We start from the raw sequence: 25,331 nt of genomic DNA on the forward strand, positions 1-25,331 counted from the left end.
TACCATAACATGCTTGAGTCCATAAATCCCCAAAGTAAGACAGTGTTGTGTGTTGATGAAAATGAAAGGTTCAAGTACTTTTTTTTGTATTGTATGGTGCTTGGATTCTTGGTTTTGAAAAATTAATAAAAGTCATAGATATCAATGGGACTTTCTTGAGGAGCAAGTATGGAGTTTTTCTATCGGAGGTGGCACAGGATGCGGAGAGTCACATCTTTCCTATCGCTTTTTGTGTAGTGGATAAGGAATGTGATGCCTTGGATATTTTTTTGAAAAATTACAAAGTTGTGTCGAAGATACCAAAAAGTTATGTATTATTTCGGATAGGCATCCAGGTATCCAAAAGATGGTTTTAATTTTTGACACTTTGGTTGTTGCATGAGGCATCTTGGAGAAAATATTCCAACCAAATTTCACAATGAAAGGGCCATGTCTATTTTATAGAGAAACTAAAGCATATTGTATTGCTGTGTTTTTTTACCATTTCAATCAAATAAGAGATATTTTACCCAAGGCAACACTACATCTCGATCATGTCGGTTTCAAGAAATGGAGCTGGGCATTTTGTCAGGTAAATAGGTACATTATTATAAATTTAATGTCTTGTCTGAGTTACAAGTTTGTAATAATGTATGATATCGTACTAAGTGATTTTCTTGTATATGTATAATATTATTAAATCAATCATAGTTGAATCAGTGAATTCATTATTTGGCGTTGAAAGAGAATTTCCCATTGTGGCACCAATTGATGAAATAAACAAGAAGTACGACAAATTATTTCACAAAAGGCGTATGCATTTCGTGAACACAAGAAACAGACTTGTTCTAGAAGCAGAAAAACAAATATTAATGAACATCAGTTTAAGGAATAGGTTATTTTCTCATCAAATGGAAGATTACAAGTTCGGTATCGACGGTCATGGTGATGTTGCCACGGTCGATCTTCAAAAATGATCTTGTACATGTATATTTCTTGACTTGGACAAAATACCCTATACACATGCTATGGTAGCGCTTCGAGCCCAATATGGTGCACAATATGGAACTCAAATTTATGAGCACTCATCTCCATATTATTCGGTGGACAGATATATAATGGTATATATTGAAAAATTAATTTGGTGACTCCTGAAGAATCTTGGGTTGTTCCTATAGAGATTTTGGAGAGATTAATACCTCATCCATATATTGACCCAAAAACTATCAAACCGGTAAGAAGGAAATATAAAAAAAGGCGTGCAGTCGGAGAATCATTTACATTAAGAAAAAGCAAGTGCTCTGTATGTAAGAACGTTGGCCACAAAAGAACTACATGCCCAGATTCTAATGTACCATGATCGTTGTAATAATAAACTTGTATTGTTTTTTTCTATGGACTTTGATAATTTTAACTCATTGTTGGGAATGTAAATGTTATTATTTATTATATAAAATATATTTTAATAACTTATGCATCAATAAAAAAAGATAACAGAAACTAAATATAACAGACTGCAAAAATATTTTCAGTAGATTACCCATATATTGTAATAGATTGATATTTGCTGGAAGAACACAATACAGTTTATCAAACAAGATTATGTTCAACAAACAGATAACCAATATATTACAACAAATGGGTAATCTGTTAGAAAAACTCAAAAGCCTTGCTAGTAGAGTGTATTCTTCCAACAGATGGACCATCTGTTGCAACAGATTGGTTGGAAGAACACAATATAGTTCTTGCCACTGGTTTGTGTTTTTTCAACAGATGACCAATATGTTTCAACAGTTGGTCAATCTATTGTAAGAACTCAAAACTCTTGCTATTTCTACTGGATTCAAAATTGTGTCAAATGCTTAAACCTACCTAAAACCCTAAGCATGATAAGAAAAATAAATAGGCCAAATGAAAATTAAATAAGTCGAAAAATAAATAGGCCAAATGAAAATTAAATAAGTCAAAGTCTGACCAAACATAGTTTTTTTCATTAATTACATACAAAAATACAAAACCAATAAAAAAACTACATTTGGTTTAGGTAGATCCGATGTAAATAAAACAAAATACATATGCTAAAATAAAATATATAAGATAATTATTATTTTCATTATTATTAATAATAATATTATTTTCATTTGAAAACCCATCATCAACCGGCAGTAGCAGGGCCCTCGCAGCCTTTTATTCTCATGAAACATCATTGTTCTCATGGTGCCCAACTCCCTCTAGAGTTCATGAATTTGCCTTTGAAGTTTTCACATGGTTTCGCGCAGAATTGCCATGTCCCAAGCTGGATCATCCATATCTAGAAAATGCATGCATTAACAAAAAATATAAAATACTAAATAAATGAAAAAGTCTAAATGTAAACAACGTATACTACCAGCTAGTAGTTTCACAAAAAAAAACATACATCAACGAATGAAAAAGGTATCTTCTCTTTGAAGCGAAGTGGTTGAAGATGTAATGGTATTTTTATGAAAGAAAAGACCTAAGAAAAAACTAAAGTAGAGTAGAATAAATGAGAAGGAGGACCTATTTATAGAGGATTGAATTTGAATATGTTAGGCAAAAAGTCACGAATGTTCACCTCTTTTTTATTAATTACATGCATTAATTAAATCAAACTGGTGACTTTTTAATTATTTAAATCAATTTGGTGAAAACTCATGAATTTTCACCTTTTTAATATTAACATTAGTTTTTAAAAGTAAATAACCATTCTTTAATTAAATAATCAAAAAGTCATGACTTTTCATCTTTTCAATAACCATTTTTTTAATTAATAACTATTTTTATTCACTTCTTCTAACAGATGGACCATCTGTTAGAACAGATGGGTTATCTGTTCAAAGAAATCAAGGTCGTCTTACTACTGGTTTGATTTCTTCTAATATGTGATCCATTTGATGCAACCGATGGGTCATCTGTTGAAAGAGCAGTTTTGATTTCTTCCAACAGTTGATTCATTAGTTACAATAGATGGAGCATATGATTCATTAACTGTTTTGAACGTGTTAGAAAAAAAGTCATGACTGTTCACCCCTTTTTTAATAATTAAAACCCTTAATTAATTCAAACTGGTGACTTTTTGATTATTTAAATCAAACTTATGAAAAGTCATGACTTTTCACTTTTTAATATTAACATTTGTTATTAAAATTAAATAACCATTTTTATTTATTAAATAATTAAAAAGTCATAACTTTGCACCTTTTCAATAACCATTTTTTGTATTAATAACCATTTTTATTCAATTCTTCCAACAGATGGACCATCTGTTCCAATAGATTGGCCATCTGTTGGAAGAACATAAAACCTTGATTCAGTTCATCCAATAGATGTTCAATCTGTTGCAACAGATTTGTCATCTATTGGAAATACAAAAACCTTTGTTAATGGATTGAGTTCTTCAATAGATTTTCTATTTGTTGTAATAGATGGATCATCTGTTAGAAGAACTCAATCCAGTAGCAGTAAGGGTTTCTCGATTAGATTTTTATTTCTTTAGATTATTGTTACCCTTCTTAGAAGATTAAGAACAAAGGTTTTGAATATAATTACCCTTTGGGCCTCCATAGTTTTGTACACTACTTCATGATGAGAACTAAAGATAAAATACTATTTGACATTGATGGGGGAGGAAGAATAAGGTACGTGCTGATGGATGGATCCATTTACGTATGTGGAAGTTATGTATTACTGATCAGGTTATCGTGACAACACACATAAAGTACAATGATTTTGTGAAAGCTATTTTTTTCTGATTAGGCATTGATCTTTCAAACAAGATCCTGCATTTTATAGTTAAGTTTGATCGATATGAATTGATAAGGATGAGGATCAATAAGGTGGTATCGATACCCTGGTATAATTTAATAATGGTTTTGCTCATGTTTATGCATTATGTTTAGAGAAGGGATTAATATTTGATCACAGTGTTTAGATTGAATAGTGATGGGACTTGTTTTAATGGTTTAATGGAGTTTGAGAAGGCCTTCGAAGCCTTCCAGTGCAGTAAAAAAGAATGGTAAACCAATAGAAATCCTGGTACAAATTTATATGGATAGGTTGCTTGGATTGATGATTATATAGTTGAACATGTTGTAGAACAATATCTGTGAGAGAAGGGGGAGTTGTTGTAGACTATATCATCTCAGACCTTATTAAAGAAGAAACATAGGGTAGAAATCAAGGAACTTGTAGCGAATTTGGCAAATGAAATTGATTTGAAAAATGAAAAATCTAAATGAGGTGCAAATATAATAGTGTATCCAAAAAAGAAAATCTGCCAGTCCTTGTTGAAAAAATGGTAAAGTGGACTGTAGCTATACACTTTTCTAGGTAACTGCAACTATTTAGCGTGATCTGAATGATCACCTCCGAAGAAAGAAACAAAAATCCAAGAAAGTCGTTTTGCCAGCACCGATAGATAGGAAGATGTACTATTAAGAATGAAACTTGACCAAGAACTGTTGAAGTTAAAATAAGGGATCAAGCCAAGATGGAAATTTGTCAAGTTAAACTTGTATCTTATGCCTTCAGTTTATGGTTTGAATCAGGTCAGTAGCAATGGAAATAAAAAGGGTTGAAGTTGAGAAGAAATCCTATGCCTTTTTTATTTCCAGTGTAATTAATGTGACCAGAACCACAAACAGAAGACACAAGATGTATGTTTAACTTCAGAAATTTCCACCTTGACTTGATCTATTATTTTAACTTCAGAAGTTCTTGGAGAAAGTTTCACTATTGATGGTACATCTTCTCAACCATCAATGCTCATAAAGTAGTTTCCTTGGACTTGTGTTTTTTTCTTTGGAGGTGATCATTCAAAACATGCTAATTAGTTGTAGTTCCTAGTAAAGTCCACAGCTACAGTCTACTTTACCATTTTTCTTTTCAATAATGAGTGATAGATTTTCATTTTTGAATACACTTTTATTTTTGCAGCTCAGTCAGCTATTTCATTTTTCATGTCAATTTCATCATCCAGATTTGCTCCAAGTTTCTTGTTACCCTGTGTTTCTATTTTTTAATAAGGTCTGAGCTGAGATAGTCTTCAACAGCTCTCCCTTCTCTTAAAGATATTCTCCCAAGCACTTTCTGTTGTAAAATCATCACCCCAAGTAACCCATCCATATAAATTTGGACCAGGGCAATTTCTATTGGATTTCTATTCTTGTTTTTAGCAGTGCGAGGCTTCGCAGGCCTTTCAAAAGTCCATTGAACCCTTAAATTCAATCCAATCACTATTGAATCTGTACAATGCCACAAAAACATGATCCCTTCTCAAAACTTGACATAGGTAAAAAAATAACATTCACAAAATCATTATACGTTATATGTATTTTCTTGATAACCTGATCAGTAATACATACCTCCCACATATGAAGTGGTCCCATCTGCAAGCAGCTTATTCCTTCGAACCCATTTTTACTCTAGACTTTTATGTTGGACGGTCCAAATTTGATCCACTTTCACTTTCTTTTATTTTGGCAGACATCTTTTATCTACAAACAAAAGAAATATAAGAAAATATTACAATTGATGTCTACATAATTTTAAATGAAGGGTAATATAAAATTCAATAAATACAACACATTACAATTAGAATTCTAACAAATAAACCATATGTTGTAATAGATGACCAATTTATTGCAACAGATGGATCATCTGTTACAACAGATGGATCATCTATTGAAAAATGTCAACACAGTATTGCTACTATTTTGATTTCTTCCATCGTGTGATCCATCTGTTATAACAGATGGTCATCTGTTGGAAGAGCTATTTTGATTTATTCCGATAGCCTATTCAATAAAAACTTCAACAAAACACAAACAAGTATTTTTTGTTTATATTTGTAAAAAATAACATCAACTAAACAAAAACAAATATCAAAATCAACAACAAACAAATAAAACCCCAATAGTGCCAACAAAGGTTTTTAGTTCTCCCAACAGATGATCGATACGTTGCAATAGATCATCCATCTATTGGAAAAACTCAATATAGGGTTTGAGTTCCTCCAATAGATGACCAATCTATTACAATAAATTGACCATCTATTTGAAGAACTCAAAGGTCATGTTTATACTTCGATAATTTAATTAAAAAAGTTATTCATAAGGGAAAAATATGATATACACAATTTTGTTTTGTAGATATTTAATTTAAATAACTAATATTAATTAATGTAAATAATTAATTTTCTTCAAAATAAGGCTTGAAACATTTCATGAAATGGGAAAAGAAGAAGACAAGAAGGAAAAAACTTAAAATAGTATACCATATATACCATGTCAAGAGTAAAGGGAACAAAAAAAACCAAAAGGAGGTGGACAATAGTCCTATTTATTTTGTGTGGTGGTTGACAAAAAATTCTCGGCATAGGTTTGGTTTAAATATTATTAAATATATGTGATGGTGGGACGTCCTTTGAGAAGAAGAAAAAGAGGAGACAGTGGCATTGAAAAGACAACACAAGGGGGGATTTTGACTTTTGAGTTATACTAAAAAGGATAAAACTTTTGAGCTCCTTTCTTAGTATTTTTTTTATTTCGAACAAAAATTTCTTAAGACAAAAAGATCTTCCAATAGATATGCTATCTGTTTGATAATTTCCAGCGGATGTGTCATCCGTTACAACAAATGTCTATATCTATTTGATAATTTCCGACAGAGAAGTCATCTATTACAACAGATGTCGATATCTTTTTGTTAATTTCCAACTGATAAATAATCTATTGCAATAGATATTTATATTTGTTTGGTTATTTTCAATATATTATTCGTCTGTTACAACAGGTTGATAATTTGTTGTAACAAATGCCTATAATGGTGATAATTGTCAATAGATGTTTCTTCTGTTGCAGCAGGTTAGTTCTCTAATTATTCAAATCAAGTCATTAATTGTAATAACTAAATTGATTTAGCCAAAGTTAAAGGTGATTGATAAGTTCAATTACAATTTCAAGTGATTTTATTGCAATTACATAATCAGCTGTTGTGTTCGTCCTGAGTAGAGTTATCAATTGACCAATTTAACTTGAAATGATTCAAATTAAGTCATTATTTATAATAACTATTTTGATTTATCTATAATTGAAGGTGAGTTGATAAGTTAAATGATAATTTTAATTGATCTTATTGAAAATACATGATCAACTATTGTGTTCGTCCTAACTAGACTCATCAATTGATCAATTTCAGATGAAATGATTCAAATCAATCCAATAATTGTAATAACTATATTGATTTAGCTAGAATTAAAGGTGAGTTTATAAGTTCAATTATAATTTCAATTTATCTCATTGCATTTACATGATTAACTATTGTGTTTGTCCTAACTACAATCATCAATTGATCAATTTAAGTTTAAATGATACAAATTAAGACATTATTTATAATAACTATATTTATTTAGATAGAATTAAAGGTGCGTTGATAATTTCAATTAAAAATTCCAATTGATCTCATTGCAATTATATGATCGACTATTGTGTTCGTCCTGACTAGACTCATCAATTGAATAATTTGAGTCGAAATGATTCATATCAAGCCATTATTTATAATAATTATATTAATTTAGCTAGAATTAAAGGTTTTTTGATAAGTTTAATTATAATTTCAATTGATCTCATTACAATTACATGATCAACTATTGTGTGCGTCCTAACTAGAGTCATCAAATGATTAATTTGAGTTGAAATGATTCATATAAAGATGTTATTTGTAATAACTATATTGATTTATCTATATTTAACCTATTTCAATAGATGATTCATCTATTGGAAATTATCAAATAAAAATACTCATCTATTACAACAGATGATGTTATCTATTTGATCATTTTCAATATATTATTCATTTGTTGCAACAGATTATTTTAACCGTTTGGTCATTTCCACCATATTATTCAACTGTTGTCACAGATGAGTAATATGTTGGGATGGATTTTTTTATTTATTGTAATTAATATGAAATTACTATTAAGTTAATATTAAATTCTTTAAAGTTCCAATAGAACTTAATAACTGAAAACTAAGATGAGTGAAATTAATTTTATTTATTATCAAACAGTTTAAATTTATCTCTTTTAAAGAATAAATTAAGATCAATTCGGAACAAATTAGCATTTTTAAAACTTATCATTCTTTTTCAAAATACAAATCAATCCATAATTAATGAGTAATAAAAATGCAAGGGGTCAATTATTTTTCAAATCACTCTATTTCTTCCGATTGCGGAAAAAAAATTTCATATCACTTCAAATCTCGAGTTCACTCTATTCTCTTTCTCTCTTAGTAATACAAACAACAACTACTCAACATATTGTTTAACCCTTCACAACAGATCAATTTTTTTTTTATTTTAGATCCATATAGTTTTTATTTTTTACTTTTTCTTACTTGTATCCATCTTTTTCTCTCTTTTCGCAGGCAATAGAGTTCGAGAAAAGTTCTATATTATTATTTTGTTGAAAAATTAGGGCTTCTTAGTTAATAATAGAAAAGAAGAATTTTATTTCTATTATTTTCAAGAATAGGTTAATAATTTTGAGTTTTGAAACTAGAAAGAATAGGAGAAAACCCTAGTTTTTGTTAAAGTGTTATGTTGATTATCCTGGTGCTGTTGGATGGTGTTTGTGGTGTTTTTGGTGGATATTGGTGTTCTTGTTGGCACTATTGGTGTTGTTTGTTTGTTTTGTTTGTTGTTGGTTCCGTTATTTGGTTTCGTATTGTTGATCTTGTTGTTGTTGATATTCGTATTGTTGGTGTATGTGGTGTTGGAATTGGTGGTGGTTTTGGTATTGGTATTAGTGGCGTTGGTATTGGTAGTAGTATTGGTGTTGGTTTTGATGGCTCAACTGTTGGAATAAAACAAAAAACTCTTCCAACGGATTTTTTATTTGTTGCAACATATGAATCACCTATTGGAAGAAATCAAACTAGTAGCAAGGTTGTTTTTATTTTTTTCAGCATGTAACCCATCTGATTTCCAACAGATGTATAATTTGTTGCAACAGATGGGTCATCTGTTCCAACAGATGGCTCATCTGTTGTTATATTTTTTCTAATGTGTTGTATTTATTGAATTTTGTGTTATCATTTTTTTTAAATCATGCAAACATCAATTGTAATGCATTTTTATTTTTTGTTTGTAGGTAAAGCATGTCTCCCAAAAGAAAAAAAAAGTGAAAGTGGATCAACTTCTGACCAACTAGCAAGAAAGGCTAGAGTGCAGATGTATTCATAGGAGCTTCCTGAACAATCTCTTTCAAAAAATTGTGAAGCAAAGGAAAGATATGAAAACAAAATTAAGGAAGATGGTGAAACTAAGCAAGTGGGAAATTTAAACAAGTGGGGGATTGTTAAATTTTTTTTGTTTAAAATAAATTAACTAAAAACTTTTTGATGAAAAGAAGACTTTTAGTGAAAGGTTGTGTCTTTATGAAAAGAGATGTCTTTCTAGTGAAGAGATATTTTTTAGATGAAGAGGTGTCTATCAGATAAATGATTGTGTCCTTCCAATATCTAATTTTCACCACTTCAATATATATCCTACCTGTTGAGATTTCAACAAATCTTTACAGAAAGTTTAGAGAAACTTTACACAGTATTACTTTTCTTAAAACATTCTCTAAAGAGTTATTTTCTTTCCAAAAAGATCAAGTTCCTGATTTCTTGCTTTTCAGAAGAATTTATTCACTATTTGTTTAGTGCAGAATTCAATAGGCTTTTCATATCCACTAAAACTATTTGTGTTAAATTCCATAACAATCTAGTTGAGGATAAGGAGAAAATGTAGTTTTTAGGAAAGTGTTTCACGCGTATTTAAAGCCTCAAATCCCGTTTTTGGTGTTCATATTATTAACTGTTAATCTTTGCATTCTTCTTCATATATTTTATGTGTTCATGAACATATTTTTCTACAATCCCTCATATATTTAAATAACGCACTAAAAATTATATCAAAGGTATTAGTATAATTGAAATAAGAATGCTACATAAATTGCATAAGTATTTATTCAAAACACTGATACTCTTATCCTTTTGACATAATTACACAAAAGTACTATTAGCAAATATACCTTACATTTAAGGAGCCAAAAGATATTTTACATTTTATAGTCCAAAATTTGGTTTGATCATTCAGTTTAAATTATTTTTTCTTTCTAATTATATAGGGAACAACACTTCTCATACCAAATTTCTAACTTCTTCTTCATGATGTTACTTTAGTTCCTTTTCAATTTTGTCCAAAAAAATTTCAAACAAATTGATGAAAAATTTAGCATTGTTTGACTGTTTTTCTATAATTTAAGGTTCCAACATTTTGGTAAATAAATTTTGTTTTGGATGGGTATGGTTATAAAAGAATCGTTATGTACTGAGAAGTCTAGGTCTGAAACTTTGGATGATTTGATATAGTTTTGAGGTGTTTTTGAATGAGTTTGATGCTTAGATTAGGGCAAAAAACGAAGTCTATTTTTTGGTAAAACAATGTATATATTTATATATTGTTATATATATTAGAATGCTATATTGTATATTATTGTATATGCAATACAATCCTTTTGTTTCGGTGATATTCTTCTTCCTCAATATTTTATACACACTTATACAATGTGTGCATGTGTATATATATGTCACGACCTGAGCTAGGGTCCTGACCGCAATGGACATCTCGAACCATCAAGGCCTGAGAGACCCCTTAGCGTGTAATCATAAGCATAACTCATATGTATAAAAGTGAGGAAGATAAATTGAAAACATGATAGTCCCAAAATCAAATGTAAAACTTCATAACATCAAATCATAGAAAACCTAAATCCAATCTCGAACATTTTATGAAGCCTCTACTGATCTGAACATGCTAGTCTATCTAAAACTGGAAAAAGGCCCCCAGTCGGACCGTAAGTCAAAAAGGAACCAACACATATGAAAGATCCCTTCCAAAGTAAAGGAGACACACCAACTCTGGATATTTGGAAATAATCTATTTGTTAGCAGGACCACGGGACTATGCCTCAGAACCTAAAATATAGGGCGTTAATACTCGAAAGTACTAGTATGTAGAACTAGCAAAAATTAACATATATTTTTATACAACATAAGTTGGACCATTTCATAAAGCAAGTTAGCATAAGGTAAATGAGAACACATAGGCATAATTTGATGAGCTTCAAAATATTTTCTTCTAATCATGACGTAACACTTTGCTTTACTTTTGATCTAGATGGTATGCCCAGAAAACATGAATACCCACGGATTATATGGGTCCACTATTAACTCGTCGACCAAGCCCCCAATCCGAGTTTTTCACAAGGATTGGAGTATCATGAAAAATGTATGCCCAACTTGCTGACATATGATGTTATCCCACTGACTGAATAACATATAAGGCTCGTATTGGCAAAACAAGGCTTTGGGCTATGAGTTATCTGAACTCAAACCTTTTTCGAATAACCAACTAGCTCTCTTTAAGCCAAGTTTTAGTCCTTTAAAAACCATGCTTCATACTTGTGAAACAATCATCTTTTTCATGTTAAGGGCATCTCGTGAAGCTAACGTCATACCTAGACTTGTAAGCCATATCATGTCTTGTCATAATCATAGCCCTTTCATTTAATAGTCATGTAGATGACCACCCAAAAGATTCAACATTACACAAGAGAGTTCTTATTTCAAAAGCACATGAAACTTGTGCAAAAATCTCTCTTTTAAGTCTTTAACACATGGTGGCCAACTTTGTCGTAAATCGTACGCAATTCTTTCATTTAACGCAAAGAGCATATATATGTAATAAGAAAACACCCTCTTTTCACATCATAAACAACGTCATGTCCATAAATGATAGTAAAAACAATTGACTCACACTTTAGGACGTACAATTGAACAACCCATAACATGTTAAATTAAACAAATTTCACATTGATAGTGAAGTTTTATGAATCTTAATATCATATTAATTATCAAAAACATATAAATTTAAACACATTAACGTAATTCAAATCTATGGAAAATTTCATGATAATCTCATCAAAATGGGTTCATGATGCATGTTCTTCAAAGTTTTTTCAAAACACATGTTATATACATAATTTGATGCCTTTAACACTTGTTAAAAACTATAAACTATGCCCAAGAGGTTAATCACAGTCCCACTGTAAGACCCCACAAAACTTCTAATCTTAATTCAGTCCTTTAAGCTTGTCAAGGGGTCCCTGACTTAGAAAATTCTAACCAAGTTCCAAGACTTAGCCTATTTTGGCCTTCAAAAGTTAGCAATCTCATATCTCTATCTTAATCTCCTTTAATGGCCTGTATTTTAATTAATTCATGACCAGGAAGGTCAATGGGTATTTTCGAATAAGTTTCAGATTTTTTGGAACACGTTTAGATCATGTTCGGAGTCCCAAAATAGTGGACCAACGCGATCTTGGCGAGACGCATTGCCTATCGCGTTGGTAAACTTTTGTGCAAGCTTCCAGAGCCAAAACTTCTGAGGCTCGACGTGATCATGGAGTGACGCATCGAGTATCGCATCATAGCCATCAACGCACCGCGTCACTTATAGCATCGGTACCCAGTTTTTAGTCATTAAATGACCGCGTCCTCAAGGGTAAAAGGGTTAATTTTCCACTCCTATATAAGCCCAAAAACACATAGTTTAGCTATTTTTCATTTAAAATTATAGTGGTTTCTCTCCATTACTCTCAAGAACAAGTTTAAGGTTTTCCAATTAAGGATCCAATTTCAAGAATTTCACCATTAGTTTTTAAGGATCTTTCATCCTTATGAATTCCTTTCATCTATAAAGCTCAAGAACCCTATTTCAAGTTAGAAATTATGATGTTTATGTTGTGGGTTGTTTTATAACCATGTTCATCTTATTGTACGATTTCCAAGTTGGAATCTTAACGTGTTGGTCCTAAAACTATGTCAGCATGGAAGTTGAAATCCATGAATTAAGTTGTTTATGATGTGTAATTTGATGATTTCACCTATTACCTAAGTGGTGCATGTATGGTTTTTGATAAAATGCCTAAGAGACTAGAAATTCTGTAACATAGCTCAATTGTAACTTAAGTGATGGATTCATGTTTAACCCTTATGTTCAAATGACTCCTATGCTATTGATGTACAATGTAGATGTTTGTTGGAATGCTCATGATATTGAAGTATGAAATTATGATACTTATTATATGCATTCCTATCATGTACAAGTTTATGATAACCATGTGCTTCATGAAATCCCCAACTTATTTTATTGTGGATTGTTGATGTTGGTCATGTAATCAAGAATGTCATGCCTTGATAGTTTTCTTCTATCGAGTCCTGGGAGTACTTGTACCTGACAACTTAGCTGTGTTCCTAGAGCTAGTTTTATGTTTTCATGATACTCTCAGTCAAGACATGATCAATAAAACTCAGCCAGTCATGCGACTCAGGAAAGCTCAGAAATTCAGTAACCTCAATAGTATTCCATCAGTCAACGAAACTCTATTAACTTAGTCCAGTTCAGTTCAGTTAATCTTGTTCAGTGTTTATTCAGATGGGAGTAGGATTTAGCATCGAGTGAACCCAAGGATAGGAACCCACATGCAAGTAGAGGGTGTGATTCTTAGAAGCAATCCTTGTATTCCAGAACTATATATGCATCGTAGGTTGAGACATCTAAACTGCCAATTGAGGGTTCTCACCGTTCTCATTTGAGTACCTTCCAGTTGAGGGTCACTCACAGCTTGTCCTTACTGGTGGCGCAGTATTGACACCCTTCTAATTGGGGTTACAAATTGGACCCTAAATCTGCTATATTACTTTATTTAGGGCATGTCAGTTAGATGACTACTTCCCACAGTTACAGTTTCAGTCTCAGTCACAGTAATAGAACTTAGATAGTTTTGTAGAATTCAAGACTGTCAGATACAATCAACTCAGAATAGTACAAAACTCAACTAGTTCCATCAGAACCTCGACTATCAGATAAAGTCACTCAATATCAGTTATCAATATTTATGTTATCAATATTCAGACTCATTAGTCAGTATCATCACGAATTCGGTTACAGTCATTTATTCGTGTATGTATTCTCACATTTATGTTATACAGTCGGTTAGCATAATTTATGCATATAAAACCTTGTATTCATCCTACCTTACTTGCATACCATTACATTCAATTGTACTGACACATTTGCACTATAGTGTTTTATAAGATTGGTTCAGAAGCACGAGCTCCAGAGCATCAGTAGTATTCCAGTCTCAGCAGTCAGAGTTAGCAATGAGTCTCATCCTTCAAATACATGATCATTACTTTATTATTTCATTACTTAGTTTATTCCAGTAGTTGAAGTTAGTTGGGGACATGTCCCATCACTCCTTATTCAGAAAGTTCAGTTTTAGAGGCTTTCAGACTACAATATCTACAGATAGTTTATTTTAGTATTGATATACCATACTCCTAGCTATTATGTTTTATCATTTGTATACCTTATGGCATGTTTCAGTCTATTATTTTCATATTTTACATGATGTTATATAGTATATATAGACAGATATCAGTCATGGGTTAGCTAGTGGTCCTTTGGGTTCATGAGCACCGTGTAGAACTCCGGGTATCATATTTGGGGCGTTGTAAACTTGGTATCAGAGCCTAAGGTTCGAAAGTGTCCTTGGAAGTCTGAAAGCCACTTCTAGTAGAGTCTTGTGCATGGGTGTGTTGCGCGCCACATTTATGTGCAGGAGGCTATAAGATGTTTAGGAATAGTTTTCCCTTTTTTCAGTATTCATGCCATGCTGCTGAGTATAATCTCCAGTTAATCTCTTAGTTTAATCCCTTTCTCTTTCGCTTACAGAACATGCCTCCCAAGAAGAGCACCAAGAATCAGTCAGCCCCTCAGCCCAAAGATCCTTTAGGTGAGCATGTCTCTCATGCAGAGTTCAGAGCTACATTCACTACTCTTGCTCAGTCAGTTACTGCGAAGGATGGATGACCAGATATCATTCCGGCCGACCCATTGGCCGATTCAGCTGCAGCCAGGATTCGGTACTTCACCTGATTAAATCATCCATCCTTTTTTGGGTCTAAGACTGACGAGGTGCCTCAAGAATTCCTTGACCAGGTTTAGAAGGTTACAGACATCATGGGGGTGTTAGCTGTTGAGAGTGCTGAGCTAGATGCACATCAATTGTAGGATATTTCTCACATATGGTTCAAACTATGGAAAGCAGAGAGGGATGTAGATGCAGGGCCCATTGAGGGAGAGGATTTTGACATTGCATTCTTAGATAGATTTTTTACCCAAGAGCTGAGAGAAACTAAGCTATTAAAACCTATCAACCTCAGGCAGGGCAATATGACGGTGAAAGAGTATTCTCTTAAGTTTACTCAACTAGCCAGATATGCTCCCTATGTAGTGGCAGATAGCAGGGCCAAGATGAGTAAGTTTGTTTATAGGGTAAACAATAGGGTGGTCAATGAGTGCAGGTCCGCGATGTTGAATAATGACATAAACATAGCCACGCTTATGACTCATGCTCAGCAGATAGAAGACCAAAATATTAAGATGAGGGAGAAGTAGAATAAGAGAGCAATGACAGGTAGTTTCAACTTTACTCAGCTTATGTTAGAGGTAGGAAACCATTCTCAGTTTCATCCTAAGTCATCAGTTCCAGCTCCTTCTTCAGGCAGTGCTCTAGTGTTGAAATTCAAGGACGACAACAGAGATAGGGTGCTAAGATCTAAGTCTCAGGGCAGTGTTAGCAGTGTACGAACCAATCTTTTTTGTCAAACTTGTGGCAAATATTATCAGGGTATTTGCAGAGCTGGCAACGCTATTTATTTCAGATATGGCAAGCCAGGGTACAGAGTCAGATACTGTCCTTAGATAGGTTCCCAGAGCAGCAGAGCTATTCCTTAGCGTAGTTCGATCACCCAAATAAGCAGGGTGCCACTTCCAGTGCTATTAGTGGGCAATTCCCAAAAAGACTTTATGCTCTCCAGTCCCGGCAAGATCAGGAAAATTTTATTGATGTGGTTACTAGTACGTTACAGATCTTTCACTTGCATGTTTATGCTTTACTAGATCCAGGAGCTTCCTTGTCTTTCATTGCTCCTTATATAGCAGTTGATTTTGGAGTCAGTTTCGAGATTCTAGTAGAGCCCTTCTCCGTCTCTACCCCAGTGGGTAAAACCATCAAAAAGTCAGCTCAGCAGATTTAGTCAAAATAGAGATAACTAATTTTGATGTCATTCTCGATATGGATTGTCTTTATTCCTTCTATGCCACAGTCAACTGCAGAAACAGAATTTTCCAATTTCAGTTTTTGAATGAACCTATCCTGGAGTGGAGGGTTAATACTTCATCTTTCAGAGGTCAGCTTATTTTCTACCTTCGGGCACGGAAAATGATATCTAAGGGATGTGTCTATAACCTTGTTCGTGTTAAGGACTCTAGTTCCAAAACTCCCAGCATTGAATCAGTCCCAGTCATGAATGAATAGTTAAATGTCTTTCCTGAAGATCTTCCAAGAATTCCTTCTAAAAGGAAAATAGACTTCGACATTAATATTATTCCGGATACTCAACCTATATCTATTTCGCCATACAGAATGGCACTTACAAAACTCAAAAAAATGAAAGAACAGTTGAAGGATCTCCTAGATAAGGGATTCATCAGAGCTAGTATGTCTCTATAGGGCGCACCAATCTTATTCATGCAAAAGAAAGATGGTTCTCTCAAAATGTGCATTGATTATCGTCAGCTTAATAAAGTCACGGTCAAGAACAAGTAACCACTTCTCAGAATCGATGACTTGTTTGACCAACTTTAGGGTGCCAAATATTTCTCTAAGATAGACCTCAGATCAGGCTATCATCAGCTCAGAATTAGAGAATGTGACATTTCAAAAATAGCCTTCCGTACTCAGTATGGTCACTTCAAATTCCTAGTCATGTCCTTTGGTCTTAGCAATGCCCCAGCAGTTTTCATGGACTTGATGAACCGGGTGCTCAAGTGGTACTTGGACATGTTCATCATAGTCGTCATGATGATATCCTTGTCTATTCCTACAATGAGCATAGTCATACAGACCATCTCAGAATCGTTCTTCAGACTCTCAAAGATCATCAATTGTTCACCAAATTCAGTAAGTATAAATTTTGGCTAAGGTCAGTAGCGTTCCTTGGTCATATCATTTTCGATGATGGCATTAGAGTTGATCCTTAAAGGACCGAAGTAGTGAGAAACTTGCCTAAACCTATCTCTCCATCAAATATCAGGAGTTTCTTGGGTTTGGTTAGCTATTATAGATAGTTTATTAAGGGATTTCCTTCTATTGCATCCCCTATTTCCAGATTGACTCAGAAAAAAGTTAAGTTTTAGTGGTCAAATCCTTACGAGAAGAGTTTTCAGGAGTTAAAGACTCGACTCACCTCAGCTCCAATCTTAGCTTTTCTAGATGGTTCAGATGGTTTTATGGTGTACTGTGATGCCTCCAGAGTAGGTTTGGTTTGTGTTCTCATGTAGCATGGTAATGTCATAGCCTACGCCTCCAGACGCTTAAACCCCATGAGAAGAATTATCCGACTTATAATCTTGAGTTAGAAGTCATAGTTTTTGCCTTAAAACGTTGGAGGTATTACTTTTATGGTGTTCATGTAGATGTGTTCACAGATCATAAGATCTTTCAGTATTTCTTTTCTCAGAAAGATCTTAATCTTCGTCATAGAAGGTGGTTAGAGATCTTGAAAGATTATGAAATGAGTGTACTTTATCATCCGGGAAAGGCCAACGTAGTGGCCGATGCTCTCAGTAGACGATCTATGGGAAGTGTTGCTCATGTTTAGGGCAGTAAGAAGAAGTTGTCTCAGGAAGTTTGTCAACTTACCAGACTATGTGTTCGCTTAGTCAATACAGAAGAGAGTGCTATATGGGTTCAGAGTAGTTCAAAATCATCTCTAGTTTCTGAGGTGAAAGAAAAGCAGGATAGATATCCCAGTCTAGTCAAGTTAAAAGAGTCAGTCAAGGACCAGAGAGTAGAGTTTTTCTCCTAAGGGGGAGATGGTATTTTACGTTTTCGGGGTCATCTTTGTGTGCCAGGTGAGATGATTTGAGGTAATAAATTCTTGCAGAAGCGCATGGTGTACGCTACTCTATTCATCCAGGGGCCACTAACATGCACCATGACTTGCAGGAGATCTATTGGTAAAGTAGGATGAAGAGAGATGTTGCAGAGTTTGTGGCTAGGTGCTCTACATGTCAGTAGGTTAAGATAAAGCATCAGAATCCTAGTAGGTCTATACAGGAGTTTAATATTCCCATTTGGAAGTGTAAAGAAGTGAACATATACTTTATGATAGGTTTACCTCATACTCGTCATCAGCATGATTTAGTTTGGGTCATTGTAGACATGATGAGTAAATCAGCTCATTTTCTTCCAGTCCATACCTCTTATTGAGCCAAGGATTATGCCAAACTCTATGTCATGGATTTGGTCAGATTGCATCATCTATTATCTCATAGGTACCCAGTTTACCTCTTATTTCTGGAAAGCATTCCAAAAGGGTCTTGGTACCCAAGATTATCTCAGTACAGCCTTCTATCCTCAGATAGATGGTCAAGCAAAAAGGACCATTCAGACTTTAAAGATATGTTAAGGGTGTGTACAATTAATTTCAAGGGTAGTTGGGATGACCACTTGCCTTTGATTGAGTTTGTATACAACAATAGCTATTATTCTAATATTTGGATAGCTCCATTTGAAGCTCTCTATGGTAGGAGATGCAGATCTCCAGTCGGTTGGTTCAAAGTTAGTGAGGCTTTAGTTATAGGTCCTAACTTAGTATTCGATGACTTAGAAAAGGTCCAGTTGATCTGAGAAAGACTTCGGGCTGCTCAGAGCCAACAGAAGTCTTACGTATATTTACGTAGGAAGGATCTCAAGTACGAGATTGGTGATTATGTTTATCTAAAGATCTCTCCCATGAAGGGAGTAAAGCGGTTTGACAAGAAGGGAAAGCTTAGTCCCCATTATGTTGGTCCATTCAAAATTCCCAATCACTTCAGCAAGGTAGTTTATGAGCTCAAATTGCCTTTAGATCTAGCCTCAGCTCATCCAGTCTTCCATGTTTCTTTGCTCGAGAAGTGCTTAGGTGACCCAGTAGTTATAGTCCCTATTCAAAGCATTCATGTTCACAAAAACCTCTCTTATGACGAGATTCTAGTTGAAATTCTTGACTATCAGACTCGTAGACTGAGGAACAAAGAAGTCCCTATAGTCAAAGTTCTTAGGCAGAATCAGTCTGTTAGGGGAGCTACTTGGGAAGAAGAAGCAGATATGTGAACCAAGTACCCTCACCTCTTCTCCGTTAACACAGATCTAGATCAAGGTAACAGTTCTTCTTAAGCTTTTAAGCTATAAACATGGTATTAAATACCATTGCATACTCAATCATGTATTCATTTATCAGTTCAGTCATATAATCATGCATCAGATATGCATCCTCATTGTGAGAAACTCAGTTCATCAGAACACTCAGTCATACATTCATGAATAAGTTACATATGCATCAGATATTCATGCTCAGTATGGTGTATTCAGTTATCAGTCATGTCAGTCATAAAATTATGTTCAATTGCTCATGTTTAGTATGTACGTCAGTTTATCTCCTCTCCCCTCTTAGTCTGTCTCATTCGAGGACGAATGTTCTTAAGGGGGAGATATTGTAAGACCCCGCAAAACTTCTAAGCTTTATTCAGTTCTTTAATCTTGTCAAGGGGTTCCAGACTTAGAAAATTCTAACCAAGTTCCTAGACTTAGCCTATTTTGGCCTTCGAAAGTTGGCAATCTGATCTCACTATCTTAATGACCTTTAATGGCCCTTATTTTCATTAATTCATGATTAGGAAGGTCAATAGATATTCCTAGACAACTTTTGGATTTTTCAAAACATGTTTAGATCATGTTTGGAGTCCCAAAATAGCAGACCAACGCAATCTTGGCGCGCCGCGTTGCCTATCGCATTGGTCACCTTTTGTGCCGACTTCCAGATCCAAAACTTCTAAGGCTTGATGGGATCATGTAGCGACGCATCGAGTATCACATCGCATACATCAACGCACTGCATCGCTTATAGCGTCGTACCCAGTTCTTAGTCATTAAATGACCGCATCCTCAAGGGAAAAAGGGTCAATTTCCTACTCCTATATAAGCTTAAAAACACGTAATTCAATGATTTTTCATCCAAATTATAGTGGTTTCTCCTATTACTCTCAAGAACAACTTTAGGGTTTTCCAATTGAGGATCCAATTTAAGAATTTCACTGTTAGTTTTCAAGAATCTTCCATCCAATGTATGCATAGTGTTGATTTATGGATTTCTTTCATCCATAAAGCTCAAGAACCCAATTTCAAATTATAAATTATAATGTTTATGTTGTGGGTTGTTTTGTAACCATGTTTATCTTGTTGTACGATTCCCAAGTTGGAATCTTTACGTGTTGTTCCTAAAACTACGTTAGTATGCAAGTTGAAATCCATGAATTAAGTTGTTTATCATGTGTAATTTGATGATTTCACCTATGCCCTTAGTGTTCTATGTATGGTATTTGATAAAATGACAAAGAGACTAGAAATTCTATAATATAGCTCAATTATGACTTAAGTGATGGGTTCATGTTTAACCCTTATGTTTGTTGGAATGCTCATGATGTTGGAGTATGAAATTATAATACTTATTAGATGCATTCCTATCATGTACAAGTTTATGATAACCATGTGCTTCATGAAATCCCCAACTTATTATATACTGGATCATTGTTGTTGGTCATGTAATCAAGAATGTCATGCCTTGTCAGTTTCCTTCTATCGAGTCTTGGGGATACTTGTACCCGACAACTTAGCTGTGTGCCTAAATCTAGTATTATGTTTCCACGATACTCTCAGTCAAGCCATGATCAATAGAACTCAGTCAGTCATGTGAATCAAGAAAGCTCAGAAATTAAGTAATCTCAGTAGTATTCCACCAGTCAATGAAACTCAGTTAACTCAGTACAGTTCAGTTCAGTTAATCATGTTCAGTGTCAATTCAGATGGGAGTAGGATTTAGCATCGAGTGAACCCAAGGATGGGAACTCACCTTCTAGTAGCAGGGGTGATTCTTAGAAGCAATCCTTGCATTTTAGAACTACGTAGCCAGTGTAGATTGAGACATCTAACCTACCAATTGAGGGTTGATGAGGTGTCTTACCTGCCAGTTGAGAGTTCCCACCGTTCTTATTTTAGTACCTGCTAGTTGAGGGTCACTCACAGCTTGTTCTTACTGGTGGTGCGGTATTGACACCCTTCCAATTGGGGTTACATATTGGACCCAACTCAGCTATATTACTTTATTTGGGGTATGTCGGTTAGATGACTACTTCCCACAGTTATAGTTTTAGTCTCAGTCTCAGTAATAAAACTCAGATTGTTCTATAGAATTTAGTACGGTCAGATACAGTCAACTCAGAATAGTATGGAACTCAGCTTGTTATATCAGAACCTAGACTGTCATATACAGTCACTCAGTATCAGTTATCAGTACTCATGTTATCAGTATTCAAACTCAGTAGTCAGTATCATCATGAATTTGGTTACAGTCATTTATTTATGCATGTATTCTCACATTCATGTTATACAGTAGGTTAGCATAGTTCATGCATATTAACCCTTGCATTCAGCCTATCTCACTTGTATACTAGTATATTCAATCGTACTAACTCATTTCCACTATGATATTTATACCATAGGTTCAGAAGCATAAGCTCCAGAGCATCAGTAGCATTCCATTCTCAGCAGTCAGAGTTAGAAGTGAGTCCTCATCCTTTGAGGACATGATCATTACTTTATTATTTTATTACTTAGTTTATTCTAGTAGTTGGAGTTAGTTGGGGATATGTCTCATCAACTACTTATTCAGACAGTTCAGTTTTAGAGGCTTTCAAACTACAGTATGTTCAGAGAGTTTATTTCAGTTCATGTTTTGGTATTGATATATCGCACTCCCAGATATTATGTTTTATCCGTTTTGAACCTTATAGCATGTTTCAGTCTATTATTTTCGTATTTTATAGAATGTTATACAGTATACATGTACAGATATTAGTCATAGGTTAGCTAGTGGTCCTTTGGGGTCAACATCAAAGCAATGCCAATTTCTTTGAACTTCTATCAGAAAATACATATGTGAAAATTGGAAAACCCAAAAAAGCAAAATCATTCAGAAGGGAAATAGATACGATCACATACCGATAAAGAACCTATTAACGAGCAAACTCCAATATAAAACATAATGTGCTATTTTGTAAAATCAAGATGAGAGGTGAAAAAAAGAGTAATAATTTAGCTAATAATGTAAAATAATTTTCTTTTTGTGTATAATTGGATCATATTTTCTTGTAATGTAGAGTGAACTATATTCTGTAATGTGACATTACTAGTTGCATTTTTTGTAAATTTTCCTACCTTTTATGTATATCAACAAGTTCATTAGTGAACTATAAATATTTATCTATAAACTCAATTATTATTATTTACTAACTTTAGATTATTGTGAGAACGTATAAATTTTAACTAGTGATTCCACATATGAACATATATGCAAAATGTTGGATTACGGGTATGGGTCACCCATGTGGACCGACCTGACCCAACCTGACCCGACCCGACCCGTCTATCTTAGTCAGAAAATAAGATTAACAGATAATCTTAATTCAAAAAGAAAAGGGGGAACGGTTATAACTGTTCCTGCCCCAAAGATCCCCTATATTCGATCTTTTCATTCTTTTCATTTTATGATAAGAAAAAAGACAGAAACACAGAGAAAATATTCTGTCAGTAAACAAACAATCGAAATTAACAAAAACACCAAAAACAAGAGCATTTAGTTGGTGAAACAATTTCGTTTTCAAGAGAAAAGAAGTGGATTTAGGGCAGATCCTTTCGGAAGCAAAAATTAATTTTCGCTGTAAATTAAAGGTATACTATTTTGCTCCAAATTTTACAACAATGACATCAGAGACAGGTTTAAATGCTCCATCTCTGAATAGTAATTTCTTGATATAAATCACTGATTTTTTCATATAAGTTTTTTCAGTCAGTGTGAAAATTCTTGAAATTATTTATTAAGAATTCAGTACATACCTGTAAGAGAACAAACAACTCCAGAACAAAATCAAAAAATTTGAACCCAACGTGAATAGATCTAGTAACTTTCAAATCTGGAGTCAGTTGTGCTCCATTGAAGCGCGGATTTTTTTGATGATCTATTTCCTTCATTTGTTTTTTGGTGAAATAAATATGTGTTTGTTCTGTGAAATAAAAAAAAAAAGGGAAGAAAAATAAGTCATAAAAGCCGTATAAAGAAAATGAAAAATTTATACCTTTCTTTAGGTTTGTTCTGTGAAATAAAAAAAGGGGAAGAAGAAGAAGGCATAAAAGTCATGTAAAGAAAATGAAAGATCTGTGCCTTTCTTTTGACTTTGTCAAAACTTAAAAAATAAAAGGATTATTTTTATTGGGGGTGATAAATACTGTAAACGCATTTTCTAGAAAAGTGTGCCTAGAAAATAGTGCAATTAAAATTAGCATTGTATTTTATATTTTCACTAATCTTTCCACTACTATTTCATTTTAATTATTTAAGAACAGATGCTTAGAATTATTAAATGAACTTGTTATAATATTAGTGAAAATGGGTGATTTTTTTTTGTCATCTTTTGTCATTATTCATTAAAGTGAATTAAATAAATATATGGTTGAATTATACTTGATATTTTTTATTTCCTTAATTAGTCCATAATAATTTTAATAGATTTTGTCTTCTATGATGAATTGTAACATAAGTGTAACATTGAGTGGTAAATTCATTCTTATTGTTTCTTGGTTCCTATTTCAGAAATGTCTGAATGGGGACAAACTCAAATCACTCCAAGTGGGAGTTTTGAATGTCGAGCAAAGAGACAAGGTAGAAGAGCACACCGTCAAAGGGCATATTTTCAGGTCGTGAGACGAAAATGTGTCCCCACGGCGACACAAAATTTGTAACGAAGGGAAAGAGAAAGGAAATTGAAAGAGTTCAATTCTTTCAAGATGTCATCTAACATTAGTGTTGCCAGTTTTATACATCTATTTGAGATGAAACGTTTAGCACTAGAAAACTATGTAGAAATCTCGGATTGAAAAGCATTAGCTATTTTAGCAAATTCTCTTCGTAACCCTTGGGGCAAGATATTAATTGATGTTTATCAGGAGACTTGGCCTAGCGACCCTTTTTGGGCGTATATAAGTCGTCTACAATATTTGTGGAATGACTTTTATTTTTAGATTGACTTGTAACATGAAGTTATTATTAACTTTATATTATATGTATAAATATTAAGTTATTTTTCTCCTTTTATATGAATTTCATTCATTTGTTTGGTTGTTAAATGACTTAATTGAAAGAAATCGTCCTAATACACATTAAGAAATTAATTTCTAATTTTTGTCAAGTGTTTATTTCGTATATGATGATTGGATTCTTAAGTGTTCTTTCGATTTTAAACTAAACATGAAATCTTTATCTGAAATGATTTTCTTAAATGTGTAACTTGCATGCATAATTGATAACACACTTTTGTAATTGTCTCTTAATAACATACATGGCATGAAAAAGCATAATTGTTGACTTGAACAAAGGAGAAAAACTAAATGAAGACAACTACGACATTTGGAGTCATAAGATGTGGTATGTACTAGAAGAGAAAAACGCTCTTGAAGGTATTAACCATGTCTTAAGTCTACCAGAAGAGGGCAATACTGCATAACACAAAAGAGAACTTGAAGCTCATAAGGATTGGAAAAAGGTTGATTCCATTACACGTGGAATCATTGTAAGTTCTATGGTTGATGACCTCCTACATGAGTGTGAGAAATTTCCTACTGGAAATGAAATTTGGCTACATTTGTGAGGAACATATGGGGGTACTTCAGTTACCGTCCTAATATAGTTGACTATCAAATTTAACACTTATAAGAAGCGTCATGATCAGAACATCAAACAACACCTTCGGGTGATGTCGAATATGATAGCTTAATTCAAAAGTGTTGGTCACGCTCTCTCAAATGAGCAGTAGATTGAGGCAGTGATTCGATCTCTTCCCAGCAGTGGGGAACACTTGAAGGTCAACTTAACCCATGATGACAACATCAAAATTTTTTCTGATGTTGCACGCCATTTTGAACTTGAAGATGAGCGGCTTGGTGCTGCTAAAGCTACTTCTAATGCCTTTATGGAAGAACCAAGTGGTAAGAACTATTC

General features: G+C 33.6%; 1 long non-coding RNA gene across 1 annotated transcript; it reads right to left on the bottom strand.

Moving 5' to 3' along the window:
- Window positions 1-1,951: 1,951 nt before the first annotated feature.
- On the bottom strand, window positions 1,952-23,524 carry LOC107857307. The gene is made up of 3 exons (XR_001670829.2): window positions 23,174-23,524; window positions 5,364-5,495; window positions 1,952-2,290 (listed from the first exon to the last, which is right to left on the bottom strand). It is a non-coding gene; the product is annotated as an uncharacterized LOC107857307 (long non-coding RNA).
- Window positions 23,525-25,331: the final 1,807 nt, after the last annotated feature.

Source organism: Capsicum annuum, chromosome 9 (assembly GCF_002878395.1).
Source record: "Capsicum annuum cultivar UCD-10X-F1 chromosome 9, UCD10Xv1.1, whole genome shotgun sequence".
Classification (NCBI taxonomy): domain Eukaryota; kingdom Viridiplantae; phylum Streptophyta; class Magnoliopsida; order Solanales; family Solanaceae; genus Capsicum; species Capsicum annuum.